Raw genomic sequence first — 15,680 nt, 5'->3', positions numbered from 1 at the left:
ATTTTCTCTTTAGTTATATTTATGTGATGAATCACATTTATTGATTAGCATATGTTGAACCAACCTTGCATCCTGGGGATGAAGCCTACTTGATTGTGGTGGATAAGCTTTTTGATGTGCTTCTGGATTCAGTTTGCCAGTATTTTCTGGAGGATTTTTGCATTGATGTTCATCAAACATGTTGGCCTGAAGTTTTCTTTTCTTGTTATTTCTCTGCCAGATTTTGGTATCAAAATGATGCTGGCCTCATAGAATGTGTAAGGGAGGAGTCCTTCCTCTTAAAATTTTTTTTGAAAAGTTTCAGTAGGAATGGAACCAGCTCTTCTTTGTGCATCTGGTATAATTCAGCTATGAATCCATTTGGTCCTATGCTTTTTCTTTCTTGGTAGGCCATTTATGACTGACTAAATTTCAGAGCTCGTTATTGGTCTGGTTAGGGATTCAAATTCTTCCTGATTCAGTCTTGGGAGGGTGTATGTGTCCAGGAATTTATCACATCTTCTAGTTTTTTTGGTTTATGTGCATAATATAAACTGGAAATAATATTCATAATATTATTCATAATGTTCTCTGATGGTTGTTTGTATTTCTTTGAGGTGAGTGGTAATGTCTTCCTTGTCATTTTTGATTCTGTTTCTTTGAATCTTCTCTTTTCTTACTTATTAGTCTACCTAGCAAACTACCCATTTTATTAATTTTTTCAAAAAACAGCTCCTGAATTTGTTGACCTTTGAACGATATTTTGTGTCTCAGTCTTCTTCAATTTAGCTCTGATTTTGGGTATTTTTTGTCTTCTGCTGGCTTTGGAATTTGTTTGCTCTTGGTTCTCTTATTCTTTCAGTTGTGATGTTAGGTTGTTAACTTGAGATCTTTTTAACTTTTTGTGGGCATTTAGTGCTATAAATTTCCCTCTTATTGCTGCCTCGGCTGTGTCCCAGAGATTCTAGTATGTTGTAGTTTTGTTCCCATTAGTTTCAAATAACTTCTTGAATTTTTGCCTTAATTTCATTATTTGGAGCAGGCTGCTGGCCAGCTCAGGTCTAGGTGCCTTCTCTGTGCCCTGCAGGCAGAAGCCATCACTCACGGTGTGGGAAGATCTCCTGTTCTTTGCACAGCGTTAGTGCAAGAGCAGGATGCTGGCAGATGTGGGGCTTGGTGACTCTGAACCCACCAACGGTCAGTCTGCAATGGTGGTCAGTGGGGGTAGGGGATGTGCTGCACTCCTGCGTGCTGGCAAGTGAAGCAAAAATTTTCTGTGCAGACAGGTACCAGCAAATTGATGTGCAGAGCTGCTGCCATGGCTTGGGGGAAGCTGTAGCATGGGGAGGAAACATGTGGGCTGGTGTGTGAGTGTAGGGGCCGCCTCAGTGGAACTCTCCACCAGTCAGGCATAATGCACCAGCACAGAAGCTATGGTATGGGCCCTCAGGGAACCCACAACTGCCCTGTAAGCACATAAGACTAGGCTGGGTTCCCAGGAGAGGCCAGCACACCAAGGAGTACTCAGGTCTGACCAGTCCCATCTGATGTGCAAGACTGCCCTGCAGAGATCAGGTCTGACAATTTCCTAGGGCTAAGTCTCCTATGGGAGCAAGTCGGGCTTAGAAGGATGGCTGACCCTGGCCATGCTCTGCTACAGATGCTCCTGCACCAAACCCTGTGGGCTCCACAACAGCTGGCTTGCTGCTCCACCACTTTGCTTGTCTACTGGTTGCTCCACACCAGACAGATGTGGGTTAGCAATTGCTTAGTGCAATCAGCCCTGGATGGAGGGTCTGTGCTGTAAAAGCAAGCCAGGGGTTCCCTGTCTGGTGATAAGTGGTGGGGGATGTGTGGGATCCATGGGGGACAGACTGTCTTCCTCTCTTTGGGTTGACTGCAGCTTGTCGGAAGTGTGGATAAGGCACTTAGGGTATTTGCTCCTTCATTAGTCAAAGGGTGGCAAGGGCAGTTCAATTGTAGAGGCAGCATTAGAGTGTCTTTCAGTTGCCCCTGGAGGGTCTGTCCAGGGAGTTGCTGAGCTGCTACTGGCTCAGTAGCTTTAGTAGGGGGTGGCTAGAGGCTCAGGCTTGGAGGAACTATTCAGTTGGGAAATATGGGAATGGGCACCCATGTAAAATTCTGTCCACTTTTCTGTAGGGCAGCTGCAGTATGCTGGGGGTCCACTTCAGTCCCTAGTCAACTCGGATTTTCCAGTACCTGGAAGTATCACCAGTGAAGGCTGCCAAACAGCAAAGATGGCAGCCTGCACCTCCCTCTGGCAGCTCTGTCCCAGAAAAGTACAGGCCTGTTGCCAGCCTGAATGCTGGCTAAACACCCCTGTTCAGAATTCTCACCCAGTCAGTAGGAACAAGATTGAAGATCCACTTAAAAAATTAGTCTAGTCATGTCCCAGGGAGGTGCAATGCTGCTACCAGTGCCCGGCTGGAATTCTAAGTCTTATCCTATGAGGCACTGTGGAAGCGGGGCCTGCAAACTGTCACTGCTTGTCCCCCTAAATTCAGTCTCTTTTCTAGGGGTATGCACGGGGGTCTAAACTCCCACTTTGCTGGAGTTGCAGCTACTTTTGCCAGACAGCTAGAGTATCTAAAGCTCCCGGGTCTCTACATGTGCCTGAGTGGCTGTTCTGCCGAGACTCCACTCAGATCGAAGGCCTTAGTGGAGTGGGTTCATGTCGGAGGTCTCCTGACCCGAGAGTTGCAAAGATCAGTGGGACTAGTGTGGGTTCCCAGGGTTGCACATTCACTCACCACTTCCCAGGTCAGGGGAGGTCCCCTTGGTTCCGTATTGCTCCCTGGTGGATGGTCATCCTGCCTTGCTTTTCTCCATTCTCCATGGGTCAAGTTGTTTTCTTGATTAGTCCTAACCCAAGTACATGGATGTTTCAGTTGAAGGTGCTGTGTTTCCTTGCCCCTTTCGTTCCTCTCCGTGAGAGCCATACACACTAGCTGCTTCCAGTCGGCCATCTTAGCCACTTCCCAGAAATTATTTTTAAAGAATGCTAAACTCTGCTTGAAAAAGGTGGGTTCAATTCACTGTCAGATAAACAAAATATAAAATTATTATTTTTTTCTATACCTTCAACAATCCTGGATCTTAGAAAATTTTGTTTTATTTTTTACAATATGATAGTTATAAGATTTATCTTATTGTATCAACTGTCACTTCTCCCCCAGCTAGGATAAAAATAATTGTATACATTTATTTCTCCTCTAATATTTCTTTTCCGTGAAATGTTCATCTTTTTGCGTGTCGATTTATTGTGCTTGTTTTGCTTGTCTAGATTTTATGAATTATTCACATCTCTATTCATATTTTGGTAATATTTTCTTCAAGTCTGTCACATATGTTTTGATTTTGTTGATTCCATTTGAAAACTGTTACCCTACAGATTATTTTTAAATAAACTTCTACACTGAAAAATGTGTTAATACTTATCATTGTGACTCATCTTTCCAACACTAATATATGGAGATATAGATAAGAGTTACCTTTTTCTCTACCCTACTATTTTTAGCATAGACCAGTAACATAATGATTAACGATGTGGTATTAAAATCTGAGTGCTTTAGTTCAAATCCCAGCTCTACCATTTAGCAGCTATACAACACTGGAAAAGATACTCATCTCTTTGTGAAGATAATACTCCAATGTCATAAAACAGTTGTAAATATTAAATTTGTTACAATATTTTACTTAAGTTTTTTTTTGTTTAGAAATTACATTTGTTGTTTAAAGGAGTATAAGGCAATGATTGGCACATACCTTAGTCGTTACTTAATTTATCAATAAATTATTTTGCAATGAGAAAATATTATATTATTTTTTCCAACAATTGATTAAAAACATATTACATATGTAAATATTTAATCAGTATTAAATTATAGATGGGGTAGAACTGTGAATTAAAAATATTGGACAACATTATTGGAAGTTTTGACTAAAAAACAAAAGAATACTAACTTTAAAAATAATTGGCAAAATTGTCTTTATGTTAAATTGACATAATTTGCACTTTGGGAACTCATTTACCCTAAAACAAAAATATAAATGATTACATGGAAGGCAAATATTTTTAAAGATTTATTAGTAAAAGTTTTTTCTTGAGAGAGGCCCTCTTGTATTGCTACTTTGCTAATATTTTATTTTAAATTATTGTCATATATTTATCTTTCATTTCGTTCTCCTTCAAAATATTTACATATTTTAACAAGGTTGTAACTTCATAGAATAAATTGGTGAGTTGTTTATTTTATTGGTTTTCTCTTGATCCATAGCAAATTACCATGAAGTTAGTAATGGAAAATATCCCCCATTTTTTATGTTCATTTCTGTGGGTCAGGAATTCAGGTAGGGGTTAGCTGGGTCCCACACCAGCCTAAAATCAAGTGTTGGCCAGAAGAGTAGTATCTCCAGAGGCTTGAAGTCTTCTTTCAACTTCATTAAAGCTGTTAGTAAAATTTAGTTTCTTGAGGTTGTAGGACTGAGGTTACAATTTTTTGACTGGTTGTCAACCGAGGACTATCCTCACCCTTCAGAAGCTGCCCACGGGATTCTGCACCTCTTTACAAGGCTGTTTGCTTCTTCAAGGTTAACAAGAGAAGCTGCTGCAGCTTTAAGTCTCTATGACTTCTTTCATCTCTATACTCTAAATACTCTTTAAAAGGACTCCCTTGAGGACTTCCACACCAATGAGTGTGGGGCCATCTTAAAATTTTGCTTAGGCCATTTAACTATTTCTATCATTTGGGTTATTATGAATAACTTAGATATTCTCTATCTCTTTCATCTATATTGTCAGAATTATTGGCATAAAATTATTCTTAGTTTTGAAAACTTTTTAATACTATAAATAATCTACTGCTGTCCTTTCTTATATTTTCATCATTTATTTCTTTTCTACTCTTTAAAATTCTGTTCAGTTTTCCAATGATGTATTTATTTGCCTTTTCAAATAACTAGTATATGTTGTTATTTATCACTCTAGTGCTACCTTGTAAGACTCATTAGATGTATTTTTTTATCTCACCCTTCACATCTCTTAATTTTTTTGTATTTGTCATTTTAATACATTATTAATACATTATTTAATACATTATCTAATAATTTAATACATTATTTAATACATTTAATACATTATTACATTTAAATGTATTATTACATTTAAATGTATTAAATACATTTAATACATTTAATACATTATTTAATACATTATTTAATACATTATTATGTAGCACTTTTTCCTATTGACTTTGACAGGAGTTGAACCACCTGGAGAGGGATAGCTGAGCTGCCAGGTGTCAGATTAGTAGATTAAAAATGGAAGTAATGGTAAAGTTTTTAATTACTTATTATAACTAAATAGAATAGTTTTTAATTACTTATTATAATAGTATAAGCAAGAGGCTAAACCAGAGAAAATTTAGACTCTTCCTTGTTTTATTTTTCCCCCACAGTGTCTTAAAGGTTCTACTCTTCCTCTTCCATAGAAAGGTCTTATCAGTGGTGGCAAAGCCTCAGGTAAAGAGACCTAGAGATAAAGGTGCCTGGCTAGGAATGTAAATGTGTATAAGAGCATGGCTGGCAAGAGAAGCCTGAGTCCTTGACTGCAACTCCCCTCTGAGACTGTCAGTGTTGACTGTGCATCAAGCCTTTGTAATTAGCCATAATTCAGCCTGAAAAATCACATGTGGTTTTTTTGGTCAGGACACAGATTTCTCAGACTTAGATAAGACTTTCAATTTCTTACTTTTCTTTTTATGTATTACTAGTCTATTTTAACCTATTTATTGAATGTTTATTTTATTTTAATGATTATTTAATTTCCACACATTTCTTTTAATTTTCTGTCTAGATGATTTGTAGTTTTTATTTATTATTATTTATTAATATTATCTATTAATCATCTGTTACTGTCATTATCTTTTAATGATTTATTTTTTTGCATTCTATTTGCTCTAGTCTTTAAAAAAACTTAACCTAGTTTTTTAATGCCCTCTGTATTTTTTAATATCATTTTCATTTACTGTAGTACAATTGTGCTTCTTCTTTTATCCACTGACTAAATGGAACATTAGAGGATTTACTCATATCTGTATGTATGTATGGGTATGAATGTCCGTGTGTGTTTAACAGAACATTAGCAAGATCTGAAACCAACCCAATAGTCTCATTGACATTTTTTTCTTGATAAACATAGAAATCGATTTTTCTGGTCTTAAGGCTTGAAACTTCCATTTGTTTTATCTGAGTTCCTTTATCAGAAGACCCTCAGCCTCTTCAAAAGTATCAAAGAAATAAAACTCACTATATCACAGCACCCAGACAATGAGATACCAGGACTCTCATCTGTCATGACTGCTTCCTTACTCCTCTCAGTTCATATTTTCCTAACTGACCACCTGCTTGTTATTAACCAACTATTCTTCCTTACCCTTCCCTAGTTCCTGTTTCCTCACACATTTGCATTCTTTCCTTGCTGTAAAAACCCTTAAGTCAGTCAGGGAGATGGATTTGAGACTGATCTCGTCGGCTACAGCACCAGATTAAAACCCTCTTTCCTGGGAATATTCATTGTCTCAGTGATTGACTTTCTGTGTGGCAAGGAGCAGGACCTAGACCAAACCCCTGGTGTTTTGGGTAACAGACATAAAAGTCATTCACGTGATCTTCTTTGTAAATAAAATATTGTGGGGTAATTTCCCATTTATCTCAGTCTGTGCTGTGTGTCATTTATTGGGTCAAGACCAATTCTGGGGTTTGTTCCTTAACCTGGAGTCTCAGTACACATGCACACAGCAAATTTTGTTACCACACTCACGCAGAATAGTGTCTAAGGCTTCATAAATCTTGTGTGTTATTCCATTTACATCCAGAATGGGCAACCAATTTCTAGAATATATCTCTAGGATGATGAGTAGAATTTTTCTAATCCTAATTCATGAAGGCGAAATAGCTTTATCCTGACAGTTTTTTTGCTTTATGTAGAGAATAACATCCTGCTACTTAACCACCTGTGGGGCTTGAGACTTGCAATCTTGATAGCCCCTATTTCTTACTCTGCCTTTGGGATACCTCTTTGTTTATGGCAGATCACGTTCTTGTTCTTGAGCTCACCTACGCTTCTCTCTTCATAATTTATCCATTACTTATGTATGTTTTAGGCGGTAATGGTTTTGTTCGGCCTCCATTGGGTGTAAAATTCAGACAGGACTTACTTTTTTTCTCATATAAAACATTTGTCATTTAGAATGACCTGGAACTAATGACAGAAAGTTATAGAAAATGATTTCAATTCTTTTATCTACTCATATATTTTGAGTAAATTAAGGCCCATTAATAAACCAAGCAGTTAAATGTTAGAAGCAGTTAAACTGACTTCACTTTTCTGTCTGAAGAGGGAACTGGATTGGGAATACTGAAAACACAGTTCTAGATCTAGCTCTCCCACTCCTGATATATCTTTAGTAAACTCAACGGATCCAATGTGTCAATTTACAAAATATAGAACAGGAAAAAAACTGATATCTGTGGTATGTCTGAGCTTTAAGCTCTTATAAATATATAATTCTAAAATCATACCTAACTTTCATTTTCTCCAATTCAGAATTAACTCTTGTTCACCTACTGTTATTTTGCTTCTTCATTGGTCTTCATTATAGTAAATTCTATTAGTATTACTGTTCAGGCTGGATTAAAATACATAGATATGACTTTTGTGTGTTCATGCGTCTTTAAAAATTTGTGGTCAGATGAAAGAAAACTGTTGAAGAATAGTATCATAGTTCCCAAATAAACTAGATCTATAGCTACATGCTTTTAGATGTGGAAGATGGGGAGCCTTTGGTAGTACATAATTCAAAATAGACCAGATTTGCTGCAGTTACGACAATTCTAAAATAACTGTCTTAAAATAAGCAGTGTTTATTTCTTATCCATGTGGTATGTCTGCGATGGATTTGGGGAGAATGCTTGTGATTGTCCTTTAAAGATCCAGGCTGATGCAGGCCATCCCCACACATCCTAATACTATCATTTTGGTGGGGAAAGCATTATAACACATACTATAACATCCTTTAAAGCTTTTGCTCTGAAATGACAATAACCATTCCATCAAATTCTTCAGCATCTAAAACACCACATGGCAATACCCAATTTCATAGGGGTGGGAAGGAACAATATTACTGATACTCAAAAGGGGTAGGGAAGTGCCGGGAGGAGAAGAGTGGGGTCCCTGGAGAGGTCTCCACTCCTGGGCCTGTGCCCACATACCTAGGTGAGGACAGGCACTCCCATGTTTGTGCCCAAATGTTGCATTTTCTAAGACCACCCTGACCTGCCACACTCCGATTCTGTGCCTATAAAAACCCTGAGACTCTAGCAGGCAGAGACGCAAGCGGCTAGACATCGAGAGGAACGCACCAGCAGAGGAACACACAAGCAACTGGATGTCGAGAGGAGCATGCTGGCAGAACACACCGAGACACCAGCAGATGCTGGCAGGCTGACCGGCGGAATGACACAGAGTTGTTGGCCAGAGTAGTGGAAGGAGAGCCCAGCTGCTGGTCAGCCCGACTCCAGGGGAAAACCACCTTCCACTCCATCCCCTTTCTGGTTTGGCTCTCCATCCATCTGCTGAGAGCTACCACTACTCAATAGAACCTTGCACTCATTCTCCAAGCCCACGTGTGATCCGATTCTTTTGGTACACCAAGGCAAGGAACCCTGGGATACAAAAAGTCCTCTGGCCTTGCGATAAGGCAGGGGGTCTAATTAAACTAACACAAGCCACCTATGGACGGCTAAACTGAAAGAAGACACTGTAACACACGACCACTGGCACTGCAGCTGTAAACATTCGTCCCTAGCCACTGCTATGGGGTCGGAGCCCCACAGTCTGCCCATCTGAATGCTCCCCCTAGAGGTGTGAGCATCGGGGCACTGAAGAAGCCAGCCATAGCCCCATTGCATGCCCTGCTGGAAGGACAAGGGAACATTTCCCATTTCATTACTACATATCCAGAACCAGAAGGCAAATGCCTGTATATATACCTAAAGTCAACTACATACCAAAGGGTTTTGATTTTTCAGTGACATATTGGTACCATGATTAGGACACATCATTATCTTTATATAGCTGAGTTAAAGAAGGTAACATGTATTAACCTGTTTGCTTATGCAGACTTGTCTGACATTGTTTACTGTGTTTTATACTATCAAATACATTTAGAAATAAAATTTCACTAAAATTTTTAAAAATCACCATCATTCGTGGAATAAAAGTTAATTTGAGCTCTGAGGAGGAAAATGGTGCTTCAAATAAGTGTTATTGTTTAAAGGGTGAAAGATAAATCAGAGCTTAATAGGTTGGGATCAAAAAGCAGATTTACTGTAATAAAAATCAACAGTTTAATAAACATTTTTTCAAGCAGAATAAAATTCCTTTGTAATCACTATTGCCAGGATTCAATGCTAAAACATACATATCAAATAGAAAAAGCAGAATAATTTAATGTAGCCAATCATTCTCACTATCTTGAGACAATTTGAATAAAAAAACAAATCAGAATATGTGTGATACTTCTTTGTGTTTGCAGAAGAGTATATGTTAGACAGTGGTCTGTCTACTTCAAGGATAAATACCATAAAGACAATTTGGATGTTAAGATTTCATATTAAAGTGGACTCATAATTATGAGCTCATGTCCTTCTTGCTGACATATGGTCTCAATATGGTTACTGTTGTTTCCTGTCTTTATGTGTTAGGAAAGGGCTATAAAATTGCCACCTGCAGACTTATTCTTAAAATGGATTAGGTTTCTTTACTTCCCCACACTGTAATATCGAGTTAAATTAAAATATTTTAAATTATGTGTAAATCATAAAAATGCTCTTCAGCTCCTCAGTTTTGCTGTGCCATGTAGAATTGAATCCTAAGAGAAAACTGGCCAAAACTCCATAAAAGCACTTCACTGTCTTTTAAATTTTTTTTTCTTAATTCTGAATACCGATCTCATTATTATTCATTCCCTCAGTAGCTGTCTTGACGTTTTCTAGTTCTTTTCCAGCCTTTTTAGTCATTGTCAGCAGGAAGGGTGGTTTGAATTACCTATGTTGAGGGGACAGAATCAGAGGATAAAATAATTTTGATGGGATGTCAGAGGGCTACAGTGTTTAAGAAAGGTAAGTTGAATATAGACCAGCCCAATCAGGGACTGCAGGCAGCAACAAACATAACTCATGGCATAAAGACGACACTTTCATTAAAAGTCTGACATTATTTCTACAATTAATTTTATATAAGTTTCAGCACACAAGTAAAAATAAATACAATCACAAAGAGTCAACATCAGATGATTGAAATTTAAGAAAAAAAATAGAATCAGTGCCACAAGAAATTCAGACATGAAGTTATTAGAATCAGTTGTTAAAATAAGTACACTTGTATGTTTCAGAAAACATGCAGATTTGGCAAAAAAGTAGAAACTACAAGCAAAGAACTAAACAAAAATTATCTCCAAAACAACAACACAATATTGAAAAAATCAAAAATTTAGTAAATTAACTTACCAAAAAATCCAATATGTCTGAATAATTAGTTCACTAGAGAAAGAAGAGGTTATGTAAAATAAAATGTAAAGAAACAAAAAAAAATATAAAAGAGACTGTAAAAGACATGGGGATACAATGAGGGGTTTTAAGAAATGTGTAATTAGAATCCCAGAATAAGAAGAGACAAAGACAGAGCAATACTTAGAAGAGAAAATGGGTAAAAATAACATTATGATGAAGCAAAAAGCTAATGCAATTAAAAGGTAAAAATATCAATTTGCATGACCCTAATATGATAATCTTACAACATATAAATAAAAAATTAGAGTAACTACTAGCAAAAAGGAAGTAAGCCTACAATTATAGTGGGAGATTTTAATGTACTCCTTATCCACTGTCCTCTGAAGTACTTCAAAGTGTCCTTTAGCTGTACAGATTTTGGCCTTATTTTCACACTACCACAGGTTGTTGTAGCCTATGTTTAATAATTATTTGAGATGCACTGTTTACTTATTTACTTATAACGAACTCCATGCAAAATTAACTGTTTCAAGGAAAGAATTTACCATGAAGCTAATAAAGTTTAAGTGTCAAGACCCCTCACTTCCATGGACTCCATCCAAGACTCTGAACCTAATTTTGTGTTCACAATTTTGTACTATTCTTTTCAGTGGCCTATTAGCTACGTACTGCATACATTTGACTCCCCACAAAACTTGTATTCACCTCTGACATAGACAAAGATCACGTGTAGACATACCTCTTAGTTTTAAAAACTCTGATCTTGTATTTATAGCATTCTGTGATCTCATCTTTCTTGTCAGTTTAATGGAGGCTATATTGAGAACTTTTCTTTAAAGAACTTTGGTTATAAATGAAAGATTGTCAATCTGATCTTATTCTCTGAAGCGTTTCATAGTGTCTAACAGAAAGCATTTATTCTGACATTTTTGAGAAAGTTTTGCATCCATTGGCTTATCTTTTGATGAGGCTTAATTTTTAAAGCCACATCATAGAAGATCTTCAGTTTGAAAAGCAGAAATAATTAGCTTTTTTAATCTTATGAAGACTCAAACGAATAGATCATCAGATAATTTAGATTTGGGGAACTAGAAAGAAGAATGTTTTCTTGACAGAAATAAACACATTCATTTCAGCTTGTTAATGAGGAATTCAATCAGGCTTTATTAAAAGAAACAGGAGGTAGCCTTATATGCCAAAATTCTGACCTTCAATAGTGCCCCAAAGCTAAGCTCAGTTTGCATGTGGTATGTTTTTCAAAGTAAAGTAGGTGATAATACTACCAAATATTATCATAGACTACTAAAAGTTACAGCTTTCTAATTTATAGCATCTGTGTATTTGCTGTTTCTTTCTCAACTGATAAAAAATGCCTTTTTTGGGCTATTTTATGATAGCATTTCACTGCTTGAATCCAAATATTTTATTAGGTAGAATTGAGGTTAACACACTATAAAGAAAAGTCACAAAAATGCAATGTCTTAAAAACTGTAATGCTAATTCCTTCTCACTTATGTTCTGTGAAGTGATCAGGGCTGGTATAGAGAATCAAGATCCCTAATATAACTAGCTCATTGACTATTAAAACAAGTGTTTTCTCTATCACTTTATTGCTGCTTTGTTAATTTTACTTGTGTCAGATATGATAGATTAATCCTACATTATAAATAAAGAATATTTCTTCAATATATCTTGCCTGCGAAAGTCCACAGAGGTATAATAGCACTTAGTACATATTTTTAAATGAATTAAATGCTTAAGAAATGATACAAAACATGAATCTATCTTTGATATAAAGATCTTGCATAGACAAACATCTTAATCCTGAAATCTCTGATCTTTCATTGACAATATTCTGTTATCTTCTTATCTCTGTCTTATTAGCATTATGGGGGCTCTACTGAAGACATTTTTTTAATGTGGCTTTATTCAGGCATAATGGCACATGCCTGTAGGCCCAGCTACTCAGGAGGCTAAGTCAGGAGGATCACTTGAGCCCAGTAGTTCGAGGCTGTGGTGAGCTATGATTGGGCCACTGCACTCCAACCTGAGCAGCGGAGCAAGACTCCATCTATCTCTAAAACAAAACAAAACAAAAAGAGCTTAGCCTAAAAATCTGACAGGCATGGTAGCTTACATCTGTAATAGCAGCCCTGTGAGAGGCCAAAGAGGGAGCATTGCTTGAAGCCAAGAGTTCATGACCAACCTTGGCAACAGAGTGAGATCCTGTCTCCACCAAAAATTGAAAAATTAGCTGGGTATAATGGTGCTTGCCTGCATTTCCAGCCACTTGGGGTGGGGGGCTGAGGTGGGAGGATCACTTGAGCCCCTGCGATTAAGGCTGTAGTGAGTCATAATCATGCCAACCACACTGTAACCTGGGTGAGAGAGCTAAACTCTGTCTCAAAAAAATAAAAATACAAATAAATTTTAAAAAGTGGCTTACTTATGAATGGGCATGCTTACGAATGCTCATGTCATGAATGTCATAAATAAGTTAAACGCAGAGTTAGTATTTGATGACAGAGCAATCAGATTTCAAACTTTTTCCTTTCTATCATGGAATTTTAATTAATTATTATGTGTTGCTGACTAACATTCTCAGTCCTTCAAAAATAGAAACTTGGAGCCTGGGCAAGATGACTGAATAGGAACAGCTCCGATCTGCAGCTCCCAGTGAGACCAACACGGAAGGCAGGTGATTTTTGCATTTCCAACTGAGATATCTGATTCATCTCATTGGGACTCGTTAGACAGTGGGTGCAGCCCACAGAGGGCGAGTAGAAGTAGGGTAGGGCATCACCTCACCCGGGAAGCTCAAGGGGTCAGGGAACTCCCTCCCCTAGCCAACAGAAGCCATGAGGGATGGTGCTATCAGGCTGAAATACTACACTTTTCCCATGGTCTTCAAAACCTCAGACCAGGAGACTCTCCTGGGTGCCTACATGTCACTGGGGCCCTGAGCTTCAAGCACAAAATGGGCGGCCATTTGGGCAGACATTGAGCTAGCTGCAGGAGTTTTTTTTGTTTTGTTTTGTTTTGTTTTTTTTTCCCTAGTGGTGCCTGGAATGCCAGCAAGACAGAACAGTTCACTCCCCCGGAAAGGGGGCTGAAGCCAGGGAGCCAAGTGGTCTTGCTCAGTGGATCCCACCCCCATGAAACTGAACAAGCTAAGATCCACTGGCTTGAAATTCGCGCTGACAGCACAGCAGTCTAAAGTTGACCTGGGACACTTGAGCTTGGTGGGGGGAGCGGCATCCACCATTACTGAGGCTTGAGTAGGCGGTTTTCCCCTCACAGTGTAAACAAAGTCTCCAGGAAGTTTGGACTAGGCGAAGCCCACCACAGCACAGCAAAGCTGCTGTAGCCACACTGCCTCTCTAGATTCCAGCCCTCTGGGCAGGGCATCTCTGAAAGAAAGGTGCAGTCCTAGTCAGGGGCTTACAGATAAAACTCCCATCTCCCTGTGATAGAACACCTGAGGGAAGGGATGGCTGTGGGCGCAGCTTCAGCAGACTTAAACATTCTTACCTGCCGGCTCTGAAAAGAGCAGAGGATCTCCCAGCACAGTGCTCAAGCTCTGCTAAGGGACAGACTGCCTCCTCAAGTGGGTTGCTGATCCCCATGACTCCTGACAGGGAGACACCTCCCAGCAGGGGTCAACAGATACCTCATATAGTAGAGCTCTGGCTGGCATCTGGCAGGTGCCCCTCTGGGGTGAAACTTCCAGAGGAAGGAGCAGGCAGCAATCTTTGCTGTTCTGCAGCCTCCAATGGTGATACCCAGGCAAACAGAATCTGGAGCAGACCTCCAGAAAACACCAGCAGACCTGCAAAAGAGGGTCCTGACTGTTAGACGGAAAACTAAGAAACAGAAAGCAATGACATCAACATCAACAAAAAGGACACCCAAGCAAAAACCCCATCAAAAGATAATCAGCATCAAAGGTCAAAGGTAGATAAATCCACAAATATGAGAAAAAACAGAGCAAAAATGCTGAAAATTCAAAAAACCAGAATGCCTCTTCTCCTCCAAAGGATCACAACTTCTCGCCAGCAAGGGCACAAAACTGGGCAAAGAATGAGTTTGACTAATTGACAGAAGTAGGCTTCAGAAGTTGAATAATAACAAGCTCCTCCGAGCTAAAGGAGCATGCTCTAATCCAATGCAAGGAAGCTAAGAACCTTGATAAAAGGTAACAGGAAGTGCTAACTAGAATTACCAGTTTAGAGAAGAAGTAACCTGATGGAGCTGAAAAACACAGCACGAGAAGTTCATGAAGCATACACAAGTATCAATAGTCGAATCTGTCAAGTAGAATAAAGGATATCAGAGATTGAAGATCAACTTAATGAAATAAAGTATGAAGACAAGATTACAGAAAAAAGGATGAAAAGGAATGAACAAAGCCTCCAAGAAATATGGAACTATGTGAAAAGACCAAATCTACATTTGATTGGTGTACCTGAAAGTGATGGGGAGAATGGAACCAAGTTGGAAAACACTCTTCAGGATATTATCTAGGGGAACTTCCCCAACCTAGCAAGGCAGGCCAACATTCGAAATCAGGAAATACAGAGAACATGACAAAGATAGTTCTTGAGAAGAGCAACCCTAAGACATATAATCGTCAGATTCACCAAGGTTGATATGAAGGAAAAAATGTTAAAGGCAGCCAGAGAAAAAGGTTGGGTTACCCACAAAGGGAAGCCCATCACACTAACAACAGAACTCATTGCAGAAACCTTACAAGCTAGAAAAGAATTTTTAACCCAGAATTTCATATCCAGCCAAACAAAGCTTCATAAGTGAAGGAGAAATAAAATACTTTACAGACAAGCAAATGCTGAGAGATTTTGTCACCACCAGGCCTGCCTTACAAGAGCTCCTGAAGGAAGCACTAAATATGGAAAGGAAAAACTGGTACCAACCACTGCAAAAACATACCAAAATGTAAAGATCATTGACACTATGAAGAAACTGCATCAACTAATGGGCAAAATAACCAGCTAGCATTATAATGACAAAATCATATTCACACATAACAATCTTAGCCTTAAATTTAAACCGGCTAAACTCCCCAATTAAAAGACACAGACTAGCAAATT

Source organism: Pongo pygmaeus, chromosome 3 (assembly GCF_028885625.2).
Source record: "Pongo pygmaeus isolate AG05252 chromosome 3, NHGRI_mPonPyg2-v2.0_pri, whole genome shotgun sequence".
Taxonomy (NCBI): Eukaryota; Metazoa; Chordata; class Mammalia; order Primates; family Hominidae; genus Pongo; species Pongo pygmaeus.
The sequence above is the reverse complement of the archived record's forward strand: the minus strand, read 5'-3'. Positions refer to the sequence as shown.